Here is a 13409-nt window from a genome sequence, read left to right as displayed (position 1 = left end):
GAGTGCCAGGAAGCTGATTAAGCCAACTTAATTACCAGGAGATTGGTTTACCACATCCCATTGGTGATAGTGAGGAGAAGCAGTGAAATCAAGGGCTAGGTATGCACAGCCAGTATTCCTGATGGGAGCTGGCAACAGTCTGAGGAGGGAGCTTTCTGAGGAGACAGAGAGTGCTCTTGGCAGGCTGCTTTCGAAGAGAAGACGAGCTAATATACTTTGAACTGTCACCTCAGAGCTGGCCTGGAAATCAGAGTGTTAAAGGAGGGAGGTAGCTCAAGAACCCCTTCAAAGATGCAGAGAACGTTTCCTTTTTATCACCCATGTTTCACAACAGTAGTCATTTTTTCTGCTGCCACAAACAGGCCTTCAGCCTTTGCAGAAGAATGGGAACTTGCACCAGTAGCATGCGGTATAACAATTACTGCTGAGAAGCATTTGAACTCAGGGTGCCTGCTACAGCCTGGTACACATAGCCCAGTAGGAATTTCACTGGTCCTCACATGGCTGGCAACATCAAGCACTGATAGAAAGGACTTTGTGACTACTGCAAGAAGAGATCCTGATTTGTCTTGTTTTTCTTCCTTGATATCACTACTGCAAGCACACATGGATAACTGGATTTTTATTGCCATATGTACTCCTGGTGAAAAAGGCATCCTGAGGCACCCTTACAAGAAGGTAGTCTTGGCTTTCCTGTCAGAAATCTCAGAAAAATTGAAGATCTAGTCCCAGTTGTTCTCCTAGAGGAGGAAAACATGTTTATTTTGCTCTCAAGACTGTCCTAGAAGGTGAGGGTTGGGCCCCATACTCCAATATAATATACTCATCACCTTATCTGATATTAAGCACTCTGTACTATCCTAATTTGAAGCAATATGGTTAATAGAAACAAACTAATACGGAGGATTCACCACATATTTTTAAGCATGCCTAAATACTAAGGAGGCTCTAGAACAGTAATTCTAAGCCAGGCTAAACATTGCTGATTTTAATCCCTGTACTCTGCTTAAGAGAGATACCAGACACCCAAGAAGTTTTCAGACAGAAAAAAAAAAACAGAAACCACATCTGATAAAAATTTCAGACTCTGTTGGCAGGGAGTTGGCTGCATATTGTTTTGTGAAGGCAGCCAAAAAAAAAAAAGAAGCGAAGAGATGAGAAAGTCTTCCCTAAACATAGGTCCCCCACACTTACGGAAAATCCTAAAGTAGTACAACACTGGAGGTGCCTACCAAAAAGAGGTTAGCTGTGAAATGGAAAATTATCTTAGTTTTCATTTATTCAGGAATGCATGACGGATATCTTTACGCACAGAATTAGACAATTTGCATATCTACCTCTTCTGCCAATTTTTCTCCCTCCTACATAACATTCAACACTGGCATCTGTCTGTAACAAAAAAAAAAAAGAGGGAGAGGGGGAGGATCATTCCTGAATTTGATGTGCTCAAAAGCTGGAGTATCTGGGTTTCTCCTGGCTTAGCTATCCTATAAAATCTAAAATTACGTGTAGTCAAGAAAGCCAATATAATGTCTTTAAAGTTTTGTAGTGTAACTAAATCATCTGAATTTGTCTATGAAGGTGGGTCAGAACTGACTAATGGGACTTCTGCTGAGTGTTTCGCTGATCTTGGCAAGTTCTGCACTCTATTATTAAAAAGGCAGTGAATTAGAGAAGCAGTTGTCACACTTCAGTGAGGCTTTCCACTGATCGCTGATGTCAGACAGTCATTTTGCCAGGCATTTCTATAAATAAGGTGAGCTGGATCTTCTAGTATAAGACAACCAAGGACAGGGATTTTTACAGATTCTGTAGTGTTAGATTTAAACCTTCCCTTATTAATCTAGAACATATTGGATTCTGTTTGGGGAAGAAAAGGAAACGTTTTAATAAAACAAAACAGAAGAAGAATTACAGATAAAGCACTATAATGTTCAAGGAACCACCAAAGCAGAAAAAAAAAAAAAAACACATTTTAAAAGTACAGAATATATAAGAATTTACAAATCAAGGTTTTTAGCATAAGCTATATGGGAGAGGGATTTAAGAATTGCAAGCAATCACCCCAGACATGAGTTAGGTGGTTCAAGTGACCACAAACAAATATGAGGCAAAGTTTTCATCTGTCTTGCTTAGAAACAAGGAACCAATTAAATACATCTACTCACCCCCTTACTTATTCACAGCTGCACAGCTTTGCACTGGTGATTAGATAATAAAACTGCAACCTCTCCTCAGGCCAGCGTTTCTGGGACGAAGCCGGTGTTTGCAGAGAACCTCCCACCACCAGACCATCAGGGGCTCCACGGGTCGTCAGGGCCTGTCCATCCACCCCCTGGCAGACATGGAGGCCATGTCCCACCACAAGCCTAGGCCAAACAGGCCCAGCGTCACGGTGCTGGGGCAGGCCAGGCCAGAAAGACAACTCACGGCACAAGGCTAAGGCTGGGGCTGTGGCCAGCTCCAGTCAGGGCCACATGGACAGGCCACATGGGGATGCGTCCTGAGGTCCCGAGCAAGAAGCACCAGAGGCACAGCTGAGCCAGGGGCCAGCAGCCCTCCAGCACAATACAGCCCAAGCATGGACCGAGGGCCCTGGGCTGAGCTTACACAGAGGCCTTGGGCCCACGCCTGTGGGAAGGCCCCAGGTGAGGCTCACCAGGGCTCGGTGCTGCCCTCAGGCCTGGCACTCCTGGTCCATAGCAAGCGCTTAGCTGGTGTTTACAGCAAGCTACGGACCTGAGATATGTCCAGCTGCCAGCCTTCCTTAATATCTTTTAGATTGCTTGCTGCACTTTGTGAAGAACATTTTCAATAAAGTTCTTTAAAATCAATCCTTTCGCTCGGGCCAGTTGGTGTTGGCAGCGGGTAGGTTCCTGCTCTCCCCTGAGGAGCTGCAGCTTCGGTGGCTGTGAGGGAGACTGGATGAGCGCTGGGGAAAGCCAGTAGCTCCCAAACCCTGCTTCTGGCCATCCAACTTCCCCTAATGTAATTCCCCTACATCTGTTCTTGTAACTGAAGTATCCATAAGGTACCAGCCCCTTCAGTGAGTCTTTGTGCTCTAGGCACAACATTGCTCCAGGAATGGTATTTTCTTCATCCTCTAAGTGCATGTTTGTTGTGTTTTTTTTTTTTTTTTTTTTTTTTTTTTTTTTTTTTTTAATCGGGGCCTCTATCACCAGATAGATTTACAGCTTAGATGGTAATTATCAACTAGATGGTTATAATCAACTTCACCTACTACAAGCCTGCCAGTATACATTATTTTTCCACATGCTTCTTTGTTTCTGTCTATGCTAGGCAAAAAAAAAAGGATGGGTGATGGAGTGGCCTCCTTTTATGAGAATACCCTGATGTCCAGGCACTGGAGAGCCCATATCTGTATCAGAGCTGAACATTTCTCCCACTTAAACCTCAGTTAATGCAAATGCTCTGGGGCTGCAACAGTCTTCACACCATGTTCACCTCATGCACCCAGCTCCCTTGCAGTGCTAAACTATTATATGGATGAGATAACAAGGCGTTGGTTTCCAATGTAATGCCCAACAGCTCTGTTTTTCTTGTGTGCTTGGAGTTAATCATTTTTGAAAAGCAATGTTCTCAACAAATTTTCATATCTACCACTGTATTTTTAATCTCATTTGCTGAAGAAAGATAAACATTGAATGGAAATAATCATGCCACTGAGCCATAACTGCATGTTTTCTTTTCATTCAGCTTCTAACAGACCTTCAGTTAATCCTCTGAAATGTTCAGTTAGCAATTCAAGTTTAAAATCTTGTTTTTTCTTCCTTGTCTTATTTGTTCAATGCCTCACTCCCACTATTCTTCTAAAAAAAAAGGACAGTGTGAATAACTAAGCCAGAAATAATGCATGTACCAAGCTGCTATGATCAATCCACTAGTAACTGGGTAATATAATTAGACAAACATAGTCTAATTTTAAACTCCGGACGGTCTTCCTTAATTTACTTTCCGTATACAACATAGCAACCTCTTATCTATCACACTGAAACCTCTGAAATCTGAACCTAAAACTTGTAAGGAAAGTGATTTTTAACAAAGTTAAGAGACTGTAAAGGAGAAGCTCAGGTTGGAATGAAGTAGTGACAGAAATCCTGTGTATCTAACGTTGCCCCACATCAACAGCTGATTTGGTTCGCTCACACCAGTTTCAGAAAGGGAAAATTATATTTACATCTCTGCCTTAAACAAAACAAAAAAGGTCACATAAGGCATATACCACTCATCCTCCAAGTTTCTCTGAGTTGTCTTTTCATTTAATGACTCCAAAACAGCTCCTAAAGTTTACTCTCTTGTCTTTGGCTCACAGTTACCTACCAATACTCTCAAAGTTTAACAGCCTATGTTCTGTTTTAATTGGAAATAACTAGTTCTTTTTTTTTTTTTCTCATTTTTATGTGCGAATGAAAATATTCGCTATTCCTTTTATACACCTGACCATGTTAAACAACCATCTTGTAGGACCTCAATGAAAATATAGAAAGCCTAGTCTTTTTTACCTTATTTGCTGTTGCACTGTCTCAGGTCTCCTTTTTTCCTAGAATATTTTCAGTTTTATTCTTCCCTTGTGCATGTAACAGATCACAGTACTCACATTTTTAATACTGCCTATATTACTTTAAAGAAGCTCAGTTCTCAGCTTTCTACTAAAAGCTCCCTAGTTTCAAAGATTTTTAGCTATGCCAGTTAACAGTTTGGGCTTAACTCTCTAGTCTTTTAAAACGTTTGTTTTTTATTCCCCAAGACTATTTGACTGTGGATACTCTATACTCAATAGAAAATACATATAGTCATATCCTTTTGCAAAACATTGAACTTACAAATGAAATGGGGAACCCACTCTTTACTGGTTACAACTGATAGGCTGTTAACACATTTAGCATGCCACATACCAGCTATAGTTTTTTTAAATAAGATTAGATTTAGTACTTGAACTCTGAATTATGTCCAAAGAAAACAATCCAGACTGGTACAGAATTTCCTTCAGGCACATGCTAGAAAATCTAGGCCATTTTAAATTGCAGATCTTAAATTTCCACAATTGTCATGGCAAACATTTCTTTGGCATTTCTGATTTTTTTTTTGTTACACATTCTTTGATATACATCTACCTTCATTTGAAACCAATAGTTTACAATTTGAGCCATTTTTATATTGCTTTTTTCATTGAAGCTAAAGCTAAGCAAACCTTTACACCTTTATTCTCCATAATTACTACAGAATTCAGCCATTTAGTAGGCTTTTCTTTAATGTTCTATTTAGCAAATTCCTCTCTAAGTTTTTGCTGAAGCAGTAAAGATGCTGGTCTACATTTGTAGAATTTTTATTATTTTTTTTTGCAGTGTAACTGTATCTTATATCACAGCAATTTCCTTCTCACACCTTTAAAATATTTGTTCAGCACACCTGTGAACTCCAGTCTACCTACCTATCCTCCTGACATGCCCTGCCATGTTTATAAGCACAGAATAATCTATAATCTCTAGAACAATCAGAAGCTATTTATTTACTCTATTTTATTTTACCTTTCTATCTAAATTACTTACACATGGGCAACGATTTCCCTGCATTACATTCTGAACTGTGTTTAAGAGAAGTAAAGTTTTCTATCCTCATTTGTTTTAATTAGCGCACATGAACTTAATGCCTCACCACCTGATAAATGCATGACAAGATTTCAACCAATAAGCAGATGTTCTAATTCCCTGAAACAGCTCTCCCTGTCTTCAGAATAACTTGTGTTGTACAAAATGTATTTTCTTAGTGTCTTTTAACTTCCTTTAAAGTCCTTTAACTTCCATTCTCCGCTGTCCACTCTCAGTGTTTTGATTCTGCTGTTTAATACCATCCAGGATAATATAGGCTTTCTCCCTTCCAACACGTGGCGCCTCAATGGTTTTATTTTGCATCCTGATACAGTTTCATTGTATGTTTGTGTCTTTTTCTTTATTTAAGTTTAATATGCGTGCATATTTTCCTCAGTTTTAGATGTCTACATCCTATTGCAACATTCTCTTAGATTAGATACCCCTCCCAATATGTTTTTATTCATTTTTTATTTTTAAAGGCTGTACCTATATTTCTTTCCTTCTGGAAATACAATATTCTTTGACACCTGATTGACTTTTCTCAACTTAGCTTGTATGTTTTGACAAATATCTTGCCTCTGATACTGCAACCTCTTAAGAGCTGCTTTAGAGGTTGTACCTAAACCAAAGTCAGAAACCAAACTCTGCTTCTAGTGAGGGGGCCTCTGGCCCCCCATCTCTGCATCCTTCCCTGGTTTCTCAGTGGTGGGGCTGATAGGAAGGCCCAGCCACAAGGAAATAGTGCTGGGTGGTGAAGCAAGCTGCAGAGCATGGGACACGCTCCTTGAATAGACAAAGGACTCGCAGCGCTGCAGGACAGAAACTGCTTACCAGCCGTGTTTGCCCAGAGTAAACACAGACTAGTTTATTGCGGATTATAACATTAGCAAATCAGGCTATTATACTATTTCAGTTCCTCCTTAGTGAAATTTAAATCTTTCTGTAACACCATTTTCCTTCTTTCTGGATTAAATTATCCAGTTTAAATTTATTATCATAAACCTGGACAACAGGCTCTTTTTGAATCCAAAAGGATAGATTCACTGTAGAGAACAGAACAGCTTTATTTACTCCTTTTACTATTTCTTGTGAAATTCAAATTGTGCATCTCAAAAATATTCAGTCCTAACACTAATGCATTTAATGTCTTCATTTAGACCAGGAGGATAAGCTGAAAGCATGTTCAAACTTGAAGAAAGAGAGATGATGAAATCACCATTGAGGTACACCATTGTTTGACTACTTGAGAACTCTATGACCTTTTAGCTTATTGGGAAATATTAATAAATATGTGAACATACCAAACCGTTTCTCTTTACTGAAAGAGTATTGTGTTGTTCAGGTTTTTGGAATAGACTTTTGTAACGTTTGTGTCAAAGATAAGAGACAATCCCTCTTAGCTACCTTTACATAGCATCATTGCACACATTGTGCAGTCTTTCCTGTAGAGCATGAGAAGAAACAAACTCAAGTATAAATAGTCTAGGAGAGAACAGAATTTTCTGTCCTGATTGTACATTCATATGATATAACTTTTTTCTTCTTCTCCCAAGAGGTTCAGGCAATTCTGCAGGGAAGATATTTGAGAAGATAACACAGAAAGTTATGCACATTATGATGGAGGAGTTTTACCAGCAGCCCAGTGAAGGAGCGATAGTGCTCACAGGAAGGGGCCTAGGGTGATGTGAACAAAAGGAAATGTTTCCAGTTTACACCACCAGTTCCTAAGCCAATGAGATCCTGACATCTTTCTTATATTTTTCTTATTTCTGGTTTTAAAGCATCCTGAGATTTTAGGAAAAAATGCTACAATTAATCATCTAGTTACCCAGAAGAGACTGAAAAGAGAATATGTTATGCATAGAGTTAAATAAAAATAAATAGTTCAATAAATAAGTGCCACTCATGAACATTTTCTTACCCTGCTGCATTTGTGCAGAACACAGTTGCCTGTGGTGCTCTGTGATGGGGAATAACAATCCTCCGTTCTTTCCTCTGAGACGAATCCCTTAAACTTGGCCCAGACTGCCTGAAGCACACTTTTGGCATCTTGTCCCAAGGCCTCCTACTTGCCTCAGTTAGCACAGTGAATATTACAGTGATCATGGAATGGGGACATCAGTTTGTAACAGCTGAACAGTATGGGCATAGAGTCATCCTGAAATCAGCAGATTCCTGGCATTCACATCATAGTACGTTTTGTTTTTCCCCTCAGCCACAGCCTTGCTCTCATTTGCCAGCACAGGCCCATAGGAATATTGCAGGGTTCAGAAGCTCATCTTTGTAAGCTGAGACCAGCTGCTCAAGGGGATGTCCAGGAAATACCACTTTGGTAGAATTGTTCAGAAAACCCTGTTGTAGCTCAGGAGGGAAAGGGCTTGATCTTTTCCTACATGACTTCAGAAAGGTCCTGCTCAAGCACTTTTGGTGGAGCAGAAAGGTGCTTCTCCAGCCTGCACAGCCACATGGCTCCCACGAGGTGAGCTTGTAGCGCCGTTTTATGAGAATAAATCAGTTTGAAATAACTTAATGGTTACTCTTTTTATTACCATAGACAAAATGTCATGATATCACCTTAAGAAACTATAAATCTATATCCTAGGACAAGTAAATATTTAAAGCCAGTATTATTTTTTTTTATATCTTTCTGATAGACAATCCATAGCACTGCAATTTCTGACACTGTGCCCACAACATCTGTGTCTATCACTAAAATAGTTCTACTAAAAACAAATTATTACACATTTTAATTATATTATTGTATTTTGATTTATAAACACTGATAGTGAAAAGCAAATAGAGAACGAGGATAAAGAACAAATACTGGAGGTTTCTCCATACTAGTTTTTCCACACAGGCAAGATATAGTTGAAGCTGGTCTTCATGCACCGTAGTAGTGCTGCAAGGAAACAGCAATACTTGAAAACAAAAAGAATGTAAAGAAAACTTCACAGGAAAATCCCAATTTTAATGGAACACAGTGTGCTTAACCATGAAAACATTATCAAAACCTGACACTTGGTTTGCCTGTAAAACACAAGGCTGCAGGAGCCTGGGCAGACTCTGCAGGTAGTGCCACTGCTGAATGCAGGCTTGAGAACACCGTGGAAAATTGCTGCTGCTTGCTCCCTCTGGATGGCTGCAGCCCCTGCACTGAGCTGCTCTGCCCAGGGCGGAGCAGGGCAGAAAGCTGGGCCCAACAGGCTGGAAGGCGAACAGGAGAGATCTTGGCTGGAGGTGGCAGGGTATGGGACTGAGGCCCCCGGGCATGAAGATGCAGTCGAGCTCAGCAGATGAAACCAAAGGGTGATTTCAGAACCCTTGAGAGAGTTTGCACAAAGCTCCGCTGAAACCTGAGAAGCAGCAGGGCAGAAAGCATGAAGGAGCTTGTCTGAAAGACATTTAAACCGGCCATAGATTAGATGCAGGAGTCAGCATCTCATTAATGAGAGATGATTAGTAGGGTGGGGATAAGTGGCAGAGAGCCTTGAAAGTAAAGGCATATAGCCCACATTCGATGTGCTTAGAAAAGTATATGCCAGAAAAAAGGAATCAAAACAAAAGGGATCATACATTATCAGCTTGACTGCAAGAAATGAGATTTTATGACACATCCCCAACAGAACTGTCTTAAAGAAACTGGCAGTGTCACACAGACAGCATGACAGGCTCTCTAACCATTTCCCCACAATCTTTTCTCAAGACAGCACAGCTCAGCCAGCTGAGCCCTGGCAGCACAGGAGCTGGTGAACACGACTACCTGCCAGAGTAATGGTGCTCGTTCTCCCACATCAGCAAAAGTCCCACACTGGTTCTACTCACACCTCTGCAAGCAGCTCAGGCCAGCAGCCAGCTAAGCTTAAAGCAGCCAGGCTGAGGTTGATGGCCGGGCTGGCGCCCAGCCCACATGCTGCTCACGTTGCAGTTTGCTGTCTCGTGAGACTCTCCACTCAAAAGTGGAGACTTTTGAAAACTATCACTGTCATCTGCTCACCAGAAACATACCTGGGCTACCCAAACTGAGAAATACTTGAACATCCATTTCCCCCAGTTATCAGAAACTTTGTTCCTCTTAGTTCCTCTTCAGGCATTTATTGAATGGCAAAAGAAAGAGAACATCAAGATCTTTAGCAACAAGTCAGGTTCTTTGAAGTCTACAAACCCACAATTCCTCTGCAAATGTTGCACGCAATGAAGACCATCACAGTTTCTTGTTGCACTTTGCTCCTCCTCCCATAGGCTCTTACTGGTGAGTCTTAGAGTGCTCCTCTCTCATCTCTTGGCTTCTACCCACTTGGAAAACTGCAGTTGTTTGTGTCACTTGCTCTTATATTGGTTCCAAAAGAGAGCGAACAAACCCAGAAAAGCTAGGTCCATTGGTGATTAAGTGTAAACCATTTCAAAACCACCTCTTGTTCCGGATGGCCCTGAACTGTGGATGTTGAGAAGCTGGAGTAAGATATTAAGGGGGAAAAGAGAACTCCATGCCCTATTTCTTATACCACTGCCTGAAACAGTATAATGGCCCAAAGGGATATTTGATTAGACTCAGCATCGTGGCTCTGCTGCCCTTCCCCACCTAGAAGAGGAATGCTATTTCTCACTAGAAAAAAAGTGATGGAATATTCCCTGGCAAAACTTCTGACAGTAACTGCCTTCTTGTGGGAGCCCTTCCCCATCTGGCATCTCTCTTTCTCCACTTGACTGATTTGCAGTCCCTCCTGTTGGTAATCTATTAGAAAACCTACTCTATTTCTCCCTCACCACAAAATTTTCCTGTGAAATATCCAGCCCCTTGATAGAAAGGAGAAATCAGTCTCTTAGAGCCTGGTGAGACATTTATGATGGCTGTACGTCTGTCCCTTACAGGGATTCTTTACTTTTTCAGAGTCATCCTTACAAGATCAAAAAGACCAAAAAGAATATTTTGCAAAATTTCTGACCCTCCAGACTGATTAACAGCTTCAAGATTCTCCATGCTTAATTTGTGGAAACTGAATGCAGTGCTCTGATATATGCAGTGCTCTCAATAACAAACAAGCATTCCTACTCTTTTTCTTCTTGATAATGTAAGAAGTGGCTATTTGATTAAGTTACATTTTTTTCTTAGGTCTGTTCACATCTATGAAGGTAAAGTCTAGGATCAAGACAGAGACAAAAATAAAACATTTAAACATTTCTTTGGTTGTAAGCTAGAGCATCAGTCTAATTCACTCAGCAAGAAAGCCAACAGATCCTTCCACAACCAAGCAAGCAAATGGAACGATTTCACTCACGTCCAGAAACTGCAGTCTTAGTCCTCCCACACCAAGAGAAATCCCCTCAAAAGCTGACCATTCGCTGTCCTCTGTCAGCATTAAAGCACCTTGCCTTATAACAATAACCCAAGTGCTAATCCATTTAAAGGAGATTGGTCAAATCATGTGGCTCATTTCACTTTCAAAAAAGTAGTCCTCCCTTGATTCTGTTTTTGTACATGTGTGTTTCCTCTTTACTAATACCTACTCTATTGTCTCAAATTTTTTGAGCAGTAGTTTCAGCCACAGAACTTTTGGACCAGAGCCACTCGATGTTCTAAATACTGAGCCTTCATTGTCTTCCATTTATAGACAAGTACAGTAAGACATTTTCATCAACTTTATGTGAATTGTTTTATTGAAAAACCTACATGCTTGCGATGTGGTTGATTTCCTGGATGATGTGCATGCTGTAGCCATTTATTACTTATTAAAAAAAAAAAAAAAAGATTTGCAAAGCCCCACAGGCTCCTCAAAGTGACATTTTTGTGTGTGGTTGCCCAGGTGGATGGTTACCAAGGCTACCTGACATGGCTGAGCGGTGCTTTGCCTCTGATTTGTCAGGTTCAGCTTGACAAATCGATTCTTTTTAATACTGAATGATTTTCTACAATACAATGTTGGTCTTTTCCCAGGATTAATTTTCAGCTACAGTAATAAGTTAAGAGCAAAAATATGCATATAGTTTTATAAAGAAACCAAAGGCAATAGGAAAATCCAAGCCCATTTTTTCCAGCATCTAATCAGGTACAGCTGTGCACACTGTACAAACCAGTGCCAAAAAGCTTGTGAAGGCAGTTGGAGAGGGGTGCTTAGAAACCACCACTGAGCTGAGGGAGTTGTTCAGCATATTCAGTAGCAAAAGTTGACTCCTCGTCCTCCTGAACTCAGCGGACTAGAAAAACAAGTCAAGGGAGCCAGAGAAGAACAGTTCCCAGGTTCCTGCAGGTCAGCCTTTGAGACGCTGCTTTTCACTCTCCTTGTGACTCAGGTACTGCAGCCCCAGTATTGCTGGATCGATGCTCCCGCACCACAGACGTTGCTTTCGTGGAGCCCAGCGCTGCCCCAGCACAGAGGGACATACAGGACAAGGGGACCATTGGAAAAGTTGCATTACTGATAGGCTCTCCCCTTAGTCCAGTTTTTCAGATGTGATAAAACAGTTGGTTTCAAGGTGGAAGTTGAGGAACAGAGAAAAACAAAGGGGCAATAAGCAGCCTTCAGAATGCAAATGCTCTCTAAATTTGAGGTCATAACTTATAGTTAACAACCAAGCATCACCAAGTTCATTATGACCCATTCTATGCTGGGTAACAGTGGATCCCACTATGAATCACTTCCTGAAGAGAGCAGGACCAGAGAAATCACCCAGGCTGTCTCTGCTCACCATTCAAAATTTTGGCATGTGGCAGTCTGCAGAGACCTCAGTCTCAGCTTCCAGTAAACAGCACCAAATAGGCACCAAGTGAAAACCTTAAACTGTGACTTTGCAATTCAGGTCACCTGCAAATGAAAATATTCTCCATTTTCTCTATTTACTTCACTATCCTCAGCTTCTTATCTTTGATCACTTCACAAAATATGATGAAACTTTGCCATGGAAATTAAAAAAGCAACTGAATTGATCAACTAATCCAGATACAAAACTGAAAATGATTGTTTTTGAACTTCATTTATTCTTTCTCAGAGGAAGAATGCATTTACTCAAATCTTCAAGTTTGCCATGATAATGGAAAAACAGATTTGCTTCTATAGTCTGTTATGATACTTCGTGGTGTAGAACCTCATTACATAAATAGCTACTGTTTTTCATGACTGGTATGCCTTCAAGGCCAAAGAAATAAAACTTCTTGCTTTTTTAGTGCTTATGTTACATACAAGCTACTTTTCTAGTCACAGAGGTAATTTTTCCCCCAAATGAAGGGTGTCTACAGCGTTACACTAACTGTTGAGCATGTGTTTGGGCTAACTGCAGCCAAAGTAATCACTGCACTAGGGCCACTCTTGGGAGAAGATCTAATTTTTTATCATAATGTTCCAAAGCATAACTGGGATGTGAGCAACATTTTTGTTCTGACTGTCATACCACTACCATACCACATCAAAATAAATCAGTTGTTGCTTGAATAAAATGAGAAATACCTGGGATAGGTAAGGAGCCGAGGTTGTACAAGAACTGCCACCTTCGAGCAGTGTCCACAGGTGAGCTGCCGAGTCATTCACATTCAGGCTGCTGCTTCCCAACAGCTTCTACTCCTCCACTGCAGCTTCCAGTGGAAGGCCTAAAAACTGATAGCCATGCATCTGGTTTTAGGAGATGATTTTTTATTATTTTTATACAGCAATTTCACTTTGATAAATTATGCTAGCGAATTACCTGTTGGCAGACCTGCCACCAAGAATTACAAAGAAGTGATGAAGTTGATATTTATGCTGCTGCACTGGAGTCCAATACACTTTTGTCCCCATTTGGGGCATATGGCAATTACATATTTATCCG

The 13409-nt window shown here is 40.7% G+C and overlaps 1 protein-coding gene across 1 annotated transcript in view; it reads right to left on the bottom strand.

Moving 5' to 3' along the window:
- The window catches only part of LOC137857430 (carbohydrate sulfotransferase 9-like), a 38193-nt gene extending 30635 nt beyond the window's left edge, over positions 1-7558 (bottom strand). Inside the window, exon 1 of the mRNA XM_068683873.1 lies at positions 7534-7558. The gene's annotated coding sequence lies outside the window, so the exon portion shown is untranslated. The remainder of the gene's footprint in view (positions 1-7533) is intronic.
- Positions 7559-13409: the final 5851 nt, after the last annotated feature.

The sequence above is a fragment of the Anas acuta genome, chromosome 5 (assembly GCF_963932015.1).
Source record: "Anas acuta chromosome 5, bAnaAcu1.1, whole genome shotgun sequence".
Taxonomy (NCBI): domain Eukaryota; kingdom Metazoa; phylum Chordata; class Aves; order Anseriformes; family Anatidae; genus Anas; species Anas acuta.
The sequence above is the reverse complement of the archived record's forward strand: the minus strand, read 5'-3'. Positions and strand labels throughout refer to the sequence as shown.